Below are 19,286 nucleotides of genomic sequence, written 5' to 3' on the forward strand. Positions count from 1 at the left end.
TAAATATAGGTTTGCCATTTCCCACAGTCTCCATCCTTCTCAGATATACCCATTCAAAATATAGGAGAGCAAACGCTAAGGGTCTGCATTACACCTAAAATCCCAATATTTTCAAAATGTTTCTCATTGTTTATAAAGATTAAAGGAATGAGAAAGTAAAGGTAGATTATCTCTGTTTTTATTCTTTCGAATAGTAAATACAAATAAGAACTCTCTAAAGTTAATTATATACTAAATACAGAGTAAAACTTCAAACTCTGTGTACCCAAAAGGCCATATTTGACAATGCTACACATTTTTGTCCTCTTCTCTAACCCTTATTTTGTGCCTGGTAGATGCCATCTCCCTCACTAGATATTAAGCCTCATATGGGCAGGAACGATGTCTGTTTTGGCTCATCATTGTATCTCCAGAATTTACAGTAAATGTTTAGCACATGATAAACACTGTAAATATTTATTGAATACATTCATAAGTGCACTGATAAGTGAAACCTTTCCAGAATAAATAGCAAAGAATATTGAGGAAATCTCTTACTCTGTCAGACTTTGGCTTCATGCTGGGCATTGTTGTCCAAGCTATTTAATTAGTACCATGTTTTAGATAACTTAGAAACCATAATTGAAAAACCCCATTGCCATCCAGTAGATTCTGACTCATAGTGACTCTATAGGACAGAGTAGAACTGCCCCATAGGGTTTCCAAGGAGTGGCTGGTGGATTTGAACTGCCGACCTTTTGGTTAGCAGCTGAACTCCTAACCACTATGCCACCAGGGCTCCATAATTGAAAAGTGCAGTCAAAATAACGACCGTTGTTATTTTTCATGGACTTCGCTACAAAAAACTCCTAGGCAGAAAATTTGATTATAAAGATGACAAAAGTTCATTATAATAATAAATAAAATGCTGGTATTTTGAAGCTTTGATACCATATCTACATAGATGGGAATGAAAGTCTTTTGGATGAAAGATAAGTACTTCCATATTCCTGAGGAACAGACGAGAAAGGAAACTGAAATTACAAATATAAACTCAAATGAAAATTGAGGTTGAAAAAATATATTTTAAAGTTCCTCCTAACCTCATAAAAATAATGAACACCTTGATCTCACCTTTTTTTTTTATATTTTTTATTGTGCTTTAAGTGAAAGTTTACAAATCAAGTCTCTCACACAAAAACCCATATACACCTTGCTACACATTCCCATTACTCTCCCCCTAATTTTTTTTAATAAGACAACCCGCTTTCTCCCTCCACTCTCTTTTTTTCGTGTCCATTTCGCCAGCTTCTAACCCCCTCCACCCTCTCATCACCCCTCCAGGCAGGAGATGCCAACATAGTCTCAAATGTCCACCTGATCCAAGAAGCTCACTCCTCACCAGCATCCCTCTCCAACCCATCGTCCAGTCCAATCCATGTCTGAAGAGTTGGCTTTGGGAATGGTTCCTGTCCTGGGCCAACAGAAGGTCTGGGGGCCATGACCACTGGGGTCCTTCTAGTCTCAGTCAGACCATTAAGTCTGGTGTTATGAGAATTTACATCCCACTGTTCTCCTGCTCCCTCAGGGGTTCTCTGTTGTGTTCCCTGTCAGGGCTGTCATCGGTTGTAGCCGGGCACCATCTAGTTTTTCTGGTCTCAGGATGATGTAGTCTCTGGTTCACATGGCCCTTTCTGTCTCTTGGGCTCATTATTGTCCCGTGTCCTTGGTGTTCTTCATTCTCCTTTGATCCAGGTGGGTTGAGACCAGTTGATGCATCTTAGATGGCTGCTTGCTATCATTTAAGACCCCAGACGCCACCCTTCAAAGTGGGATGCGGAATGTTTTCTTAATAGATTTTATTATGCCAATTGACTTAGATGTCCCCTGAAACCATGGTCCCCAGACCCCTGCCTCTGCAATGCTGGGCTTCGAAGCATTCAGTTTATTCAGGAAACTTCTTTGCTTTTGGTTTAGTCCAGTTGTGCTGACCTCCCCAGTATTGTGTGCTGCCTTTCCCTTCACCTAAAGTAGTTCTTATCTACCTATGTAATTAGCGAATGCCCCTCTCCCACCCTCCCTCCCTCCCCCGTCTCGTAACCACAAAAGAACATCCTCTTCTCAGTTCAAACTACTTCTCAAGTTCCTGCAGTAGTGGTCTTATACAATATTTGTCCTTTTGCAACTGACTAAGTTCACTCAGCATAATGCCTTCCTATCTCACCATTTTTAAACCAAACTACTCTTCTTACATCTTTGAAGAAGCCCGATAGATTTGGGGAGCCTGAGAAAAAAACAGACTCTCAGGGACACATCATCTTTAGCTTAAAAACCTGTCATTATGAGGGTATTTATATGAGGGTTTTGCCTCTTATTAAAAAATTTCTCCCAATTTTTCTAACGTAACTTTGGACTTATTACAGATGATCTGACAATAATTGCCACCTTAAATTAAATTTGGCAAATTTTCTGGACCAGTGATTCTGACACTTTTTTTTTTGGAGAGTATAGGAAGAGGAAAAGATTTTGAATACCAGTCCCCTCACTCATTTCATCTTACTGTGGTTATAGTTTTTCCCATCATAGTGCTAATTTTCTATATTTGTTAACTTAATGTAGATTTACATCTGCTGTGGAAACTCCATTTTAAAAGCGAGGTGTCAGGAATGGACCAACTGTATGAGAACTTCATGCTCTGAGGCTGTTGTTGTGTGCTGTCCAGTCAATTCTGACTCATGGGACCCTCCAGGACAGAGTAGAACTGCCCCATACGGTTTTCCAGGCTGTAACCTTTATAGGAACAGGTCACCAGGTCTTTTTTCTGTGGAGCCACTGGTGGGTTCAAACCGCTGACCTTCTGGTTAGTAAACAGTGCTTAACCATCGTTCCATCAGAGACATGATAATTGTAGCTGGCAGTGTTACGTCAGGCCAATAAAGAAAGCACTTCAAGCTACAGATTCTGTACATTTTGATACTGGTTATGAGTTTTCATAATTTTCACATTAATTGTGTTTGTGCTGGCCCTTGGTAATAGTAATATCTGAAGAATTGAATCATTTCAACCACTGTAACCTTTGAAACATTTTTGTTATGTTATTGTCCTCCAAATATTAAATAAAGCCATAGAAAGACACATAGAGCTGCCATGTGAATACAGTCTAAATCATATTTTCTCTGATTGGCCCTGTCTTAGTTATCTAGTGCTGCAATAACAGAAATACCACAAGTGGATGGCTTCAACAAACAGAATTTTATCTTCTCACAGTGTAGGAGGCTGGAAGTCTGAATTCAGGGAGCCAGCTCTAAGGGAAGGCTTTATCTCTCGATCACCTATAGGGGAAAGGCCTTACCTCTTCAGTTTGTTTCCTGGTTCTTTGGAGATAGATCTCAATGTGTCTTGGCATCAGTCTTCCCCCATCTCTGCTTCTTTCGCTTATTGTTTAATCTCTTTTATATATCAAAAGTGATTAACTTAAAACACATCCCCACTAACCCAGTCTCATTAGTATAACAAAGACAACGCACTCCCAAATGGGATTGTAACGGCAGGCATAGAGGTTAGAATTTACAATATATATTTTTGGGGACACAATTCAATCCAGAGTAGGCCCCAAATCATGTGATTACTATTAATATTTTATTGCAAGGTGCTTTGTTTTTTAATGGCACCCTAAATTAAAATGCACATCAAAGCTGTCAAGTTCAAACACTCTTCTGAAGCAATGGAGGACAAGTTGAAATAGCAAATGATTGGGACTTTAGGACCTCAAAGTTCACTCGTGCTTTCCATCATTTAAATGGGGTATAAGAATACTCCACTTATTCTCCATTCTACAGCCTTGGTGAAATTAGAAAACAAATCAATTTAAAATAGCATCTTAAAAAAGTAAGTACGTGGGAATAAATTTAACCAAGGAAGTGAAAGACTTGTGCACCAAAAACTATAAAACACTGCTGAAAGAAATTTTAAAAAATCCAAATAAATGGAAAGACATTCTGTGTTCATCGATGAAAAGACTTATTATTGTTAAGATGTCAAGACTACTACCCAAAGTGGTATATAGATTCAACACAATCCCTATCATACTTCCAACAGCCTTCTTTTCCCCCAGAAATAGAAAGCCTACTGAATAGCCAAAACAGTCTTGAGAAAAGGAGAACAAAGTAGGAGGACCCATACTACCCAATCTCAAAACAAACTATAAAGCTACGGTATTCAAAACAGTGTGGTACTGGTATAGGGATAGATACATATGGAATGGAATTGAGAGTCTAGAAATAAACCCATATATTTATGGTCAGCTAATTTTTGACAAGGTGCCAAATCCATTCAATAGGGAAAGAATAGCCTCTTCAATAAATGGTGCTGGGACAACTGGATGTCCATATACAAAAGAATGAAGTTAAACCTTTACCTCACACCGTATATGGAAATTAACCCAGAATGGATCAATGACCTAACTATAAGAACTGAAACCATAAAACTCTTAGAAGAAAACATAGTGTTAAACTTCAGGACCTGGTTTTTAACTCTGGAGTTTTAAATATGACATTGAAAGTGTGAGCAACAAAAGAGAAAATACATAAATTAGACCTCATCAAAATTTAAAATATTTTTGCATGAAAGCACTTTAAAAAGAAAGAGACAACCTACATGTATTTGATATTTAATATCAAGATTGTATAAGGAACACCTACAGCTCAACAACAACAAAAAGACAACCCAGTTTAAAAAATGGGGAACAGACTTGAATACATATTTCTCTAAGAAGATATACAAATGACCAATAAGCATATGAAAACGTACTCAATGTAATTAATCATTACCATCCATTGCCATCAAGTCAATTCTGGCTTATAGTGACCCTACAGGACAGAGTAGTACTGCCCATAGGGTTTCCACGGCTGTGGAAAACATTTCCTCAAAAAGTCAAATAAAGAGTCATCATATGACCCCCAGATATATACCCAAAAGAACTGAAAGCAGGCACTCAAACATATACTTGTACACCAGCATTTATTGCAGCATTATTCACAATAGCCAATAGGCGGAAACCTGTGTCCATCAACAGATGGATGGATAAACAAAATGAGTATATCCATACAGTGGAATATCAGTCAGCCATAAAGAGAAATGAATTTCTGATACATGCAATGGCATGAATGAACCTTGAAAACGTTATGCTGAGTGAAATAAGTCAAACACAAAAGGATAAATATTGTATGATCCCACTTACATAAAATATTTAGAATAGATAAATGCATAGAGACCAAAGTTTATTAGTGGTTACCATGTCCTGGAGGAGAGGGAGAAGTGGGGAGTTATTGCCTAAAGGATACTGAGTTTCTGTTTAGGTTGGTGAAAAACTTTTGGAAATGGACATTGATGATGGCTGCATAACATGGTAAATGTTCTGTTATGTATATTTTACCACTATATATATATATATATTTTTTTTAATGATTAAAATAGGCACTTTGACTCCTAGTAAGTCTCTAGAAACTTCAATTCAGGCATGTTATCATACTGCGGCTAGGTTTTCAGATATTGACTTTGTGTCCAAGTACTCTCTGCTAGTTTCTTTTACTCAAGCTTATGTAGTTCAACCATGTGTAATTCTTCTGTCTTACACTGTACAGGCAATTTATGAGCCCACAAATGTAGAGTCTACTTCACCATTCCCATGATACCTGAAGCGAAATGTCAGGATTGACTTCTCTCTAAGGAGGCAACATTGTACTTTCTTAAAGCAAATAAGAATTTAAAATTAAGTATTAAGCTCAAGAGCACTAGAAAAGGCCAGTTTCTTTTCCTGAAGAAAATTCTGCAGATTATCCAATATTGCTTGATTATCTTGAAATCTTCAGAAGTTTTTATCTAACTTATTTTGTTTTCCAAACAGGGAAAAGAAGCCTTTAATTTACCATCTTAAACAAAATTGTTTTCATTTTAGGGTGTTATTTCTAATATTTATCCATATACATACATATTTTTCAGATGTTTACAGTCACAACACATGTACAATTTTGCATATACACAATTTTGTGTTTTTTCAATATTTTATCATCAGCTGTTTTTCATATTGTACAACTTCATAAATGATCACTTTTCATGTTTGCGTAATACTGCTTCAGACTGAGATGCCATAATTAATCATATGAAAGAGCTGGGATTTTAGCTCCTTCTAACTGATTGCAATAATTTATTCACCTAATTTTTAGGTAAAACTATGGGTTTTTATATGATTATCACAAACTTTTAGGTAGTAGATTATTTGATATTAGTTTTCTGAATAAATACATTTTACCTGAAATATTCAAATAATTTCTGTTTTTTACAAAGACTTCTACAAATATTTTAAAATGCAGAAAATTAAAAGGAATAATATAGTACCCATGAATCAACCACTAGATGAATTATTATATTTGCTTCTGATGTATTTTAATGAAAATAAATAAAACATTTCCATTGGAATTTTCTCTTTCTTCCACTGAGACAACTACCCTAGTAAATTCTGTGTGCTTCAAAGTCCATCATTTTATACATTAAGTTTCTAGATACATATCCATAAACAATAAAATATTTTACATGTTTTAATTAGAATAAATAGTATTTTACCCTATGAACGTTTATCTAACTTGCGATTCTTTTAAATAAAATTTCCTTTTGTTAACATCTATTCATGTTGAAACATATAGCCCTAGCTCATCATTATAATTACTACACAACATTCCAGTGTTTGAATATACCATATGTCTTAGTCGTCTAGTGCTGCTGTAACAGAAATACCACAAGTGAATGGCTTTAACAAAGAGAAATTTATTTTCTCACAGTATAGTAGGCTAGAAGCCCAAATTCAGGGCATCAGCTCCAGGGAGAGGCTTTCTCTCTCTGTCAGTCTGAAGGAAGGTCCTTGTCATCAGTCTTTCTCTGGACTAGGAGCTTCTGCTCACAAGAACCCTGAGTCCAAAGGACACACTCTGCTCCGACACTGCTTTCTTGGTGCTTCTTTCCCATTCCTTTTATCTCTTGCAAGATAAAAGGTGGTGGAGGCCACACCCCAGAGAAACTCCCCTTACCTTGGATCAGGGATGTGACCTGAGCAAGGGCGTTACATCCCACCCTAATCCTCTTTAACCACAGGCAGAGATTATGATTTATAACACATAGGAAAATCACAAATTGGAAGACAACCACACAATACTGGTAACAAAGTTGACACATATTTTTGGGGACACAATTTAATCTATGACACCATATTTTCATTTTTATTCTTCTATTGGGAAACCCTGGTGGCATAGTGATTAAGTGCTATGACTGCTAACTAAAGGGTCGGCAGTTCGAATCCGCCAGGCACTCCTTGGAAACTCTATGGGGCAGTTCTTCTCTGTCCTATGGGGTCGCTATGAGTCGGAATTGACTTGATGGCGCTGGGTTTGGGTGTTGGTTTATTCTTCTATTGAGGAATAGCTAGGTTTTGTTCTTTTCTTTTTTTAAATTATTATGGAGTGTTCCTATGATTATCTTTTACCTGTCACTGAATAGGTTGGATTACATCATACTTCACATGCTACAAATAATTGAGCTCCCTGCAGGTTCCTAGCATTTGTATGATCAGACGTTGTTTCTCTTAAAATTCATTGTAGATATACAGAATAAAGTATTCCTCTGTCTTTAAAATCAAATCAGCACCATAACTTTTATATGATTGTCTCTACTTTTCTGCTTTTAGGATGTGAGTCATCTTGTTGCAAGCAGTTATGCTCGAAGACCTTTTCTTCTTCAAGTAAAGTACTTCATAGCTAGTTTTATTTCTGGACAAAAAGAAATCTTTAGTCTTGAGTTTTCCGTGTTTGACTTCTTTTTAACCCAATATATGTGATGTTTATCATTTTCTTCCTCACTCATCCCAGTTTAGAAAAAATGCATAATTGTCTTTTTTTTAACATCATTCTACTGGTCTGTGAAGCTGATTTTGAAAGGACATGGATAATGTAATGATTTGCCCGATCAGAATGTATTGTTTTGCCTTGATACATGCAAGCTAGAAAAGTAGGAAGACTTTTTAGTTACCTTGAGATGAGATTTTCCTTAATCTTTAAAGATTTTTCTGTTCTCATTTTACAGTGATCAACTTTGGGCTTTTCTGAAAGTGTACGTTCCATTCATTTTGAAAAAGCCCCTCCTATTAAAACCAAGTTGCTAGCTTGTTGCGTGCCCTCAAGTCGATTCCAACTCGTAGTGACCCTATATGACACAGTAGAAGTGCTGCATAGGGTTTTCAAGTAAGGCTGTAATTTTTATGGGAGCAGATTGCCAGGTCTTTTCTCCTGCAGAGCCACTGGGTGGCTTTGAGCCACTGACCTTTTGGTTAGCAGCCGAGCACTTAACCATTGCACCACTGGGACTCCTGAAGTTGCTATCTAACCACTGCTATATAAACTGCTAGTCAAATGACGGGATGTGCAGTGGAGCAGGTAGGGTAGTGATTAAGTGCACAAACATCCAAATCAGAGTGCCCGAGTTAGAATACAGGCTCTAAAACTTAGCGTCTGTGTAAAATTTGTTGTTGTTGTCATTAGGTGCCGTTGAGTCAGTTCCGACTCATAGCAACCCTATACACAACAGAACGAAACACTGCCCGGTCCTGCGCCATCCTTAAAATCCTTGTTATGCTTGAGCTCATTGTTGCAGCCACTGTGTCAATCCACCTCATTGAGGGTCTTCCTCTTTCCGCTGACCCTGTACTCTGCAAAGCATGATGTCCTTCTCTAGGAACTCATCCCTCCTGACAACATGTCCAAAGTATGTAAGATGCAGTATCGCCATTCTGGCTTCTAAGGCGCATTCTGGTTGACCTTCTTCTAAGGCAGATTTGTTTGTTCTTTTGGCAGTCCATGGTATATTCAATATTCTTCGCCAACACCATAATTCAAAGGCATTAACTCTTCTTCGGTCTTCCTTATTCACTGTCCAGCTTTCACATGCATATGAAGTGATTGAAAATACTATGGCTTGGGTCAGGCGCACCTTAGTCTTCAGGGTGACATCTTTGCTCTTCAACACTTTGAAGAGGTCCTTTACAGCAGATTTGTCCAGTGCAATGTATCTTTTGATTTCTTGACTGCTGCTTCCATGGCTGTTGATTGTGGATCCAAATAAAATGAAATCCTTGACAACTTCAATCTTTTCTCCGTTTATCATGATGTTGCTCATTGGTCCAGTTGTGAGGATTTTTGTTTTCTTTATGTTGAGGTGTAATCCATACTGGAGGCTGTGGTCTTTGATCTTCATTAGTAAGTGCTTCAGGTCCTCTTCACTTTCAGCAAGGAAGGTTGTGTCATCTGCATAACACAGGTTGTTAATGAGTCTTCCTCCAATCTTGATGCCCCGTTCTTCTTCATATAGTCCAGCTTCTCGGATTATTTGTTCAGCGTACAGATTAAATAGGTATGGTGAAAGAATACAACCCTGACACACACCTTTCCTGATTTTAAGCCAATCAGTATCCCCTTGTTCTGTCCGAACAACTGCCTCTTGATCTATATAAAGGTTCCTCATGAGCACAATTAAGTTTTCTGGAATTCCCATTCTTCACAGTGTTATCATAGTTTGTTATGATCCACACAGTCAAATGCCTTTGCATAATCAATAAAACCTGTTTAAACATCCTTCTGGTATTCTCTGCTTTCAGCCAGGGTCCATCTGACATCAGCAGTGATATCCCTGGTTCTACGTGCTCTTCTAAAACTGGCCTGAATTTCTGGCAGTTCCCTGTCGATATACTGCTGCAGCCTTTTTTGAATGATCTTCAGCAGAATTTTGCTTCATGTGGTATTAATGATATTGTTCTATAATTTCCACATTCGGTTGGATCACCTTTCTTGGGAGTAGGCATAAATATAGATCTCTTCCAGTCAGTTGGCCAAGAAGCTGTCTTCCATATTTCTTGGCATAGACGATCGAGTACCTCCAGCACTGCATCTGTTTGTTGAAACATTTCAACTGATATTCCATCAATTCCTGAAGCCTTGTTTTTAGCCAATGTCTTCAGAGCAGCTTGGACTTCTTCCTTCAGTACCATCGGTTCCTGATCATATGCAACGTCTTGAAATGGTTCAATATCGACTAATTCTTTTTGGTATAATGACTCTGTGTATTCCTTCCATCTTCTTTTGATGTGTCCTGCATCATTTAATATTTTCCCAATGGAATCCTTCACTATTGCAACTCTAGGCTTGAATTTTTATTTCAGTTCTTTCAGCTTGAGAAACGCCAAGCGTGTTCTTCCCTTTTGGTTTTCCATCTCCAGCTCTTTGCACATGTCATTATAATACTTTATTTTGTCTTCTCGAGAGGCCCTTTGTAATCTTCTGTTCAGTTCTTTTACTTCATCAATTCTTCCTTTTTCTTTAGCTGCTCGACGCTCAAGAGCAAGTTTCAGAGTCTCCTCTGACATCCACCTTGGTCTTTTCTTTCTTTCCTGTCTTTTCAGTGACCTCTTGCTTTCTTCATGCATGATGTCCTTGATGTCATTCCACAACTCGTCTGGTCTTCAGTCACTAGTGTTCAGTGTGTCAAATCTGTTCTTCAGATGGTCTCTAAATTCAGGTGGGACATACTCAAAGTCATATTTTGGCTCTCGTGGACTTGCTCTGATTTTCTTCAGTTTCAGCTTGAACTTGCATATGAGCAATTGATGGTCTGTTCCACAGTCGGCCCCTGGCCTTGTTCTGACTGATGATATTGAGCTTTTCCATCGTCTCTTTCCACAGATGTAGTCAATTTGATTTCTGTGTGTTCCATCTGGCGAGGTCCATGTGTATATTTGCCGTTTATGTGGGTGAAAGAAGGTATTTGCAATGAAGAAGTCATTGGTCTTACAAAATTCTATCATTTGATCTCCAGCATTGTTTCTATCACCAAGGCCATATTTTCCAACTACTGATCCCTCTTCTTTGTTTCCAACTTTCGCATTAAAATCACCAGTAATTATCAATGCATCTTGATTGCATGTTCTATCAACTTCAGATTGCAGCAGCTGATAAAAAATCTTCTATTTTTTCATCTTTGGCCCTAGTGGTTGATGCGTAAATTTGAATAATAGGGTATTAACTGGTCTTCCTTGTAGGTGTATGGATATTATCCTATCACTGACAGCATTGTACTTCAGGATAGATCTTGAAACGTTCTTTTTGACAATGAATGCAACACCATTCCTCTTCAAGTTGTCATTCCCAGCGTAGTAGACTATATGATTGTCTGATTCAAAATGGCCAATAGCAGTCCATTTCAGCTCACTAATGCCTAGGATATCGATGTTTATGTGTTCCATTTCATTTTTGACAATTTCCAATTTCCCTAGATTCATACCTCATACATTCCAGGTTCCTATTATTAATGGATGTTTGCAGCTGTTTCTTCTCATTTTGAGCAGTGTCACATCAGCAAATGAAGGTCCCAAAAGCTTTACCCCATCGACGTCATTAAGGTCGACTCTACTTTGAGGAGGCAGCTCTTCCCCAGTCATCTTTTGAGTGCCTTCCAACCTGGGGGGCTCATCTTCCAGCACTATATCAGACAATGTTCTGCTGCTATTCATAAGGTTTTCACTGGCTAATGCTTTTCAGAAGTAGACTGCCGGGTCCTTCTTCCTAGTCTGTCTTAGTCTGGAAGCTCAGCTGAAACCTGTCCTCCATGGGTGACCCTGCTGGTATCTGAATACCGGTGGCATAGCTTCCAGCATCACAGCAACACACAAGCCCCCACAGTACGACAAACTGACAGACACATGGGGGATGTAAAATTTAGTGCCTTAATTTCTTTGGACCCAGTTTCCTCTTCTTTGAAATGGATACCTATTTCAAAAGATTGTTGGCATTAAATTTGATGTTTTTAAAGTTCCTAATACCTGGGACATAGTAGACGTTCATTTATTGCTTCACTCTGTTCTTTCCATGAAGGAATACGTCATCTTATTCCTGTACGTGGTTCTGATATTTCAAAATATATTTGGCCATGTTGAATGATTTGTGATAGGTGAATTACAGACCTCATCTGGCAGTCTCAAAGAAAGAATGGATTTCGTCATTTGGCCAATGCATTTTGAGCTAGTAATCAGCTTCTTCTCATAAGCTTTTTTTTTTTTAAGCAAATACATCTTACAGGTGATTATCTAACTAAGCCTAGTCTTGCATTAAAAACTGATTGCTTTTGGTGAATCCCCAAATTTAACTGCCCTCAACTACTATCCTAAGGCTTGCTGGTTTGTCCCCACCCACTGGTGTCATGGAAGAAAGGCCTGGTGATCTGTTTCTCTAAAGATTACACCCAAGAAAACCCTATGGCTACTCTGTAACACATGGAGTCACCAAGAGTTGGTATCAACTTGATGGCAATGTTTTTTTTTTTCTTTTTTGGGGGGGAAGTAGACAGGGAAGGGGTTTTGCATAGTTATTTCAATTAATCACATACATGCATATATATAATAATAATGAAGAATTTTATGGCATCAAACATTTAGAAGTTTTCTGAAGGATTGACTACTAGATCAATGAATTTTAAACTCATCAAAATTGAAAATTTGATTAATGAATTAAATTTCAGTGACCTATGGAAATATTCCACTTAGAAGTTACTCCATTTTTATTTGGTATTAATCTTGTTGTTTTATTTGCATTTGTAATTTCAATTGAATAGTGGCCTATGAAATAAATGTTCTTCCACTCCTCTTCTACTAACCAACACATGCATATTAATTTTCCTTTTAAAAATATAACAGCCTTGGAGATTTTAATAACAGCTAGTATTTTCTACTTGTCAAATGGAGATTTTTACCCAAGGAAGATCTGGTGATGTGACAGTCTGTCGTTTAGGGATGTACTAGTTTTCTATTGCTGCTGTAACAAATTACCATAAACTTTACAGCTTAAAAAACATGAGTTTATTGTCTTACAGTTCTGTAAGTATAGAGATCTGCATGGGCCTCACTTGGGCTAAAATCAAGATGTTGACAGGCTTCTGTTCCTTCTGGAAGCTTTAGAAGATAGTCTATTTTTCTGGCCTTTTCCGATTTCTAGAGTCCTCCTGCATTCCTTGGCTCGTGATTCATTTCCTTCATCTTCAAAGCTAGAAACATTTCATTTTTCTAACCCTGCTTCTGCTATCACATCTCCTTCTCTAACTATGTGCTTACACTCCCTCTTTCACTTTATTAGGAGCTTTTTGATTATACTGGGCCCAGTTGAGAAATCCAGGATAATTTCCCTATGTTAAGGCAATCTGATTAACAATCTTCATTATACCTGTAACCTTAATTCCTCTTTGCTGTGTAACCTAACATCATCACAGGTTTTAGAGACTGGAATGTGCACATCTTTGTGGGCTATTATTCTAGCTACAAAAAGGTGTAAAGATAAGGCTAAATTCTACTTAGAAATATAGCCTAATCCTACTCCTACTCTTTTGGCTTTAAGAACTTTTTTTTTTAAAACCTGTCAATAATATAAAGCAAAGTCTGGGTAAGAAAAGGACTTTTGCAAAATGAGGGCTCCAACTTCTAAAGGATTTTTAGTGGAATTTAAAATATAGATTCCTGGAGAAAGAAACCTGTTTGTTACAGGACTGAATTGCTTTTCTATACTTAAGAATCAGTAGAGTTCATGACGTGAGGAAGAGATTAAGGAGCAGGCCTAAGAAACATGGAATTGTTAATTTTTATGACTGCAGTCCCCTAGTCCCCTGACTTCACACTCTGTGCCTTCAGGTATAGCTATCCCCAATAAATTTTTTTCTAAAAAAAAGTATGGAACTCAAGAAGTTGTAGAATTTAATTCACAAGGACTGTAGGACCACTAATATGAGTTTGGTTAAGAACTCACTGCTAACTAAAAGGTCAGCAGTTCGAATCCACCAGTCATTCCTTGGAAACCCTATGGGGCAGTTCTACTCTGTCCTTTAGAGTTGCAATGAATCAGAATCGACTCAGTGGCAATAGGTTTTTTTTTAGGTTTTAATACGAGTTTAGGAGCCCAGTAGTGCATTAGTTAAGCCCTCAGCTGCTAACCTAAAGGTCAGCAGTACAAACCCACCAGCTGCTCCAAAGGAAAAGGATGTGGCATTTGCTTCCTTGAAGATTTACAGCCTTAGAAACCCTATGGGGGCAGTTCTCCTCTAATCTATAGGGTCACTCTGAGTAGAAATCGACTTGATGGCATTGGGTTGTTGTTGTTTTATTGTTAATACAAGTTTAAGGAGTCCCTGAATGGTGCGAATGGTTAATGCACTTGGCTATAAGGAGAAAGATTGGAAGTTCATGTCCACCCAAAGGTACCTCAGAAGAAAGGCCTCCCAGAGTTGGTGCAGTGGGTAGATTGCTGTCCTAGAAATTTCTATCCTAGGAACAAGGAGAACTGAATCTAATCTTGGCTCAGACACTAACTTACTTTGTATTTTTAGGCAAACCCAGTTATGTTTCTGGGCCTTGGTTTCTTAATCTTCAAAATGAAGGAGATGACCCAAGTGATCTCTAACAAATCTTTTAGATCTAAAATTTCATGATAGGAATAGCAAATATTTGTTGGATTACTCATTCTGTCTAAGGAATTTATTCACATTACCTTCTTTAATCCTCCCAACAAGCCTATGCATTGTTATTAGATATTGTTATTATCCTTATTTTTCAGATGAGAAGAAGTCGAGGCTTAAAAAGGTTAAGTACATCACTAAGAGCACACAGCAAATAAGTTGTGGGAGTCAGAATTCAAATTCATAGCTTCCTTACTCCAGAGCCTGAATTTTCATCCATGGCCAAAAATGTCCCTTTGAGTTGATAACTAATTCAAATAAAATGATTGGAAACAATGAGTTTAGAATATTAAGCATAATTTAATCCTCTCACCTTGAAGAGAGGATTTCCTCTGCAAGAGAATGGTGAGGAGAGCAATGGAGAGCGAGCCGGAGTTAGTAAAGGAGATGCCCTTCCTTTCCTACCTTGGTAGATTTAAATACCCCTGGGTTGCACTTTTGCTATCCTGAACTACTGATCATACTTGGGGTAACAAAAAGGGAAATGTGTTCTTTCTAAAATTGTTACTTGGAGTCTCCATATTTCCAATCGTATCAGTATCTCTGTCTTTGCATTTGAACCTGAGTGTGTCTGATGAAGCTATGGCAAATAGAGGCCTCCAAGCTAAAAAGAAAATTGTCTTTTGTTTCTATGAGGCTGAAACATTTTGTGAGAGCATGTCTCTAAAGTGTATAATAAAAAGTACTGGGAATATAGGCCTGTTATACCCTGGTGACATAGTGGTTAAGAGCTACTGTTGCTAACCAAAAGGTTGGCAGTTCAATCCACCAGGTGTTCCTTGGGAACCCTATGGGGCAGGTCTACTCTGTCCTCTAGGGTTGCTATGACTTGAAATTAACTTGACGGTAACAGGTTTGGTTTTTCTGGGTGCACAATTTGGGTCCCTGGGTGGTGTAAATGGTTAAGTGCTCAACTACTAGGCAAAAGGTTGGCGGTTTGAACCTACCCAGAGGCACCTTGGAAGACAGGCTTGGTGATCTGCTTCTGAAAAGTCACAGCCTTGAAAACCCCTATGGGGCAGTTCTGCTGTGCACACATGGGTCACCATGAGTTGGGATCAATTTGGTGGCAACTAACAACAACAACATGCAGAATTTTACTTTAGAGACAATTTGGAGGTATGCATCTTTTTGGTATGTTGAGATATGCACAGAATAATTGAAGAATAGTTACTTGGGTTTTTTTTTTTTTTTTGGAAGTTAATAGTTACTAACATTAACTCCAAAATCCACTTCTGTATTTTTGACGATATAATTATTATATGAAAGTATGATACTACATTAGAAATATTTACTTTTTTTTTTTCCTTATGGATGCTTAATGCAGGAAAAGACATCCAAAGAGCTTTAGGAAATTCTTCTCTAGTTGTTTACCTTTAAACTACCTTATCTTAAACCAAAATGCTTATCTAAACCAGTGGTTTGATATTTCAAGAAAAGTAGGTTGGTATTTTACTGTGCTGTCAATCTTTTAAATGACTTTTTCAATCCCTTTTGTATCCTTTTCACTATAGAAATACTAAAACAGTAGACACTATATTTTACAAAAGAAAAATAATCAGTAAAGACAAATGACTTAATAATTCTCCCAAAAGGAAAACTGAAGCTGTGCTTTAAAAGAATTATATTTCTAGTTTTCCAATTATAGACAACATTAATATTACCCTTCTAAATGCACCAATAAAAGTCAAATCTACCAAAATTGAAGAAGATATTCTACTCATTTAGACATTTTCATTTTGCTATTTCTTCCTTCATCCCTGCTGTATCAAATAACGTTTTCCCCATAAATGCAATTCTGTGAACTGGGAATTGTAAGCTTTCCTTTTTTTTTTTTTTAATAAAACTGATCCATGTTCCTGATCTTCAGAATATTCCGCCCCAGTCATTCCATGTACTTAACAGTACATTCAAAGATCATAATAGTGAAGACTTTGAGGATCAGAATATAATGTTGGTGTTATTTTTATAGTAAGAACTGTGCAAACGTACCTATTAGCTTATTTCTATAGGTCTAATTGCTTAAAGTAATTGGAAAATTAATGAGCTAGTATCTAAATAAGTACTGGGTAATAATGGTTAGTTATTCTTATTATTTCATAGATATGGAATGAAAGAGTGGGTCTGGCAATTCAGTCATTCCTTTCTTTATGGTCTAGCTGTTTATTTGGCATAGGCTTGGTCTATATAATTAGCCCCAAGATTGAATGTAGAAGTATTAAGTTGGTCATATTTTAGGACTCATTTCTAACTCTGTGTGAACAGAAAACCTGGTGTTTCTCTCCTATGACTCCTAATTACCTGGTTCTAGGGTTTAGAATTAGAAAACATTAATCTGATTCACCACAACCTGTATGACAGTTTGTCATACTGTGATGGCTTGCATGTTGATATGATGCTGGAAGATATGCCACTAGCATGTCAAATACGAGCAGGATGCCCAGAGTGGACAGGTTTCAGTGGAACTTCCAGACCAAGACAGACTAAGAAGAAAGGCTTGGTGATCTATTTCCAAAAATTAGCTGATGAAAGTTCCATGGATCACAACAGAATATTATCTGATATAGTGCTGGAAGATGAGCCTCCTGGGTCAGAAGGCAGTACACCGTGGCCACAATGGACTCAGACATGCAAACAATCATGAAGATGGTACAGTACTGAGAAACGTTTTGTTTTTTTGAACATGGGGTCACCATGAGTAGAGGCCGACTCAACGTCAACTAGCAACAACAATCTGATTCATGTCAATAGTTCCTGTTTGTATGGGGAGACATTTATTAATTTCAGACACACAAATAATTCCATGAATTATACATAATAATTGTTTAATACGCCATAAATAATATATTTACAAGTAATGCCAACTTTAGGTAAATTCTCCACATTCTCTAAATCAGCGTTAAGTGAAAATTAATTGCTGAGGTAATGAAGCATAGTTTAAAGCAAGAGAGAAAGCCGCTCCCAACATTTTCCTTTCTCCATTAAAAAATGGCACCATTGGTAGGACCAAGATGGCTGACTAGGTGGAAGCTTCTGCTGATCCCTCTTGCAACAAAGACTCAAAAAAATAAGTGAATTGATGACATACATGACAATCTATGAACCCTGACCATCAAACACAGAACTAAGGAGTTGACCTGAGTGGCAGGGGAGTGAAAAACCGTGTGCTGAAGTAGCGACTGCTTCTGGAGCCAGCATGCCATGCCACGCCCTTGAGCCCTGTGCTTCCCTGGAGCCAGAGTGGTGGGCTGATCGCGGCTTACTGAGACGGGGCAAGCACAGGATGCAGCTCTAACCCCCTGGAGCAACCTCGGTGGGGAACCAGCCAGCGCACTCAGGCCGCACACTGATGCGGCTGACAGGAGAACGAGAAACCACGGGGAAGCAGCAAATGGTTTCGGAGCCTGGAGCACAGCAACCCAGCCAGAAAACCTTGGTGCTGGGCTTTGGACTAAGCGCGGAGGAGCTGATCATGGCTTCCTAAGATGGCGCAAGCACGGGACACACCCCTAACCTTTGGGAGGAGTCTCCACCCAGCCAGCACACACAGGCTACACACCTGTCTGGAATCTCAGATAAAACAGTCCTCACCAAACAAGATAAGTAACTTTGTCTATCTTGCTAGCTACCCTCTCCTATCTATCTGATCCCTCTCCTCCCTGCCCCAGCCGGCTTCCTTAACATTGGAATTCCCTGGGCTAGGGAGTGAAGTGCTCTGTGGGGCTTTTTTTCTTTTTTCCTAACTCATTCTCCTGGCCTGAGAGACACAGCATTTAACAAACAGGGAAAAATCCTTCACTGATTTCCCTAAACTGGAATAGTAATACAAAACTAGCTCCAGCCAAGCATAGGAGATCCACAGTCTTTGGGTTTCATCCCTACGGGGAACCAGGTGCCTATTATAATGCAAAGGCAATTCTGATAGAGATCTGACTGTGATTGTTTTAGCTGAGCAGTGGAAAGGCAAGTTTTGGAGGTCTGACACCTCTCTACCTATTAAAGAGCCCTCACTGACCCACAGCAGGGAACTGAGGGCTGAAGCTCCACCCACACCACCTAGCCACCAGCTAAAGGGATCTGAGGATAGTGACGCTTACCAATCTTTAGAGGTACAAGCATTGGGTGCCTAAGGTACAGTTGCAGAGCCCACCCACCATGCTGCTCTAGAGAATAAAGACTCTCCTACCTCACTGGCACATGGGGAAAAGCTGTCAGCATCCTGCCCTCCTTGAAGTGTGACCCCTGCCGTTACTCGAATCTGGTGCATACAACCATCACCACTACTCCTCTAAGTTAATTGGTGACAGCCTACACCACACACTAGGTGACCACTGTCAGGACACCTTAGCTGATTCTATTCAAGAATAGTGAATGGACTTATAGGCTCATATATCTGGTAACAGCTCAAACCCACTGGTAACAGGACATAAGTGATTTAAAGGCTACAGCAATCAAGATAGTGCAATCTAGTAGCCCATCTTGGTGTATTGAAACAAAACAAAACAAGAAGATAAGACTCAGTGAGCAAATATAAAATAAATCATTACAATATCTTATAGATGGCTCAGAGACAGCAGTCGATATCAAATCACAAAAAGAAGCATACCATGATTGCTTCTACAACCCCCCAAATCAAAGAATCAAAATCTTTCCCAAATGAAGATACAATACTGGAATTGCCAGATGTAGAATATAAAAAACTAATATACAGAATGCTT

The 19,286-nt window shown here is 38.4% G+C and overlaps 1 protein-coding gene across 1 annotated transcript in view; it reads left to right on the top strand.

Moving 5' to 3' along the window:
• Positions 1–19,286, top strand: part of GUCY1A2 (guanylate cyclase 1 soluble subunit alpha 2) — a 430,508-nt gene that overhangs the window by 367,622 nt on the left and 43,600 nt on the right. The gene's annotated exons all lie outside the window — the stretch shown is intronic.

The sequence above is a fragment of the Elephas maximus genome, chromosome 7 (assembly GCF_024166365.1).
Source record: "Elephas maximus indicus isolate mEleMax1 chromosome 7, mEleMax1 primary haplotype, whole genome shotgun sequence".
In the NCBI taxonomy this organism is placed as follows: Eukaryota; Metazoa; Chordata; class Mammalia; order Proboscidea; family Elephantidae; genus Elephas; species Elephas maximus.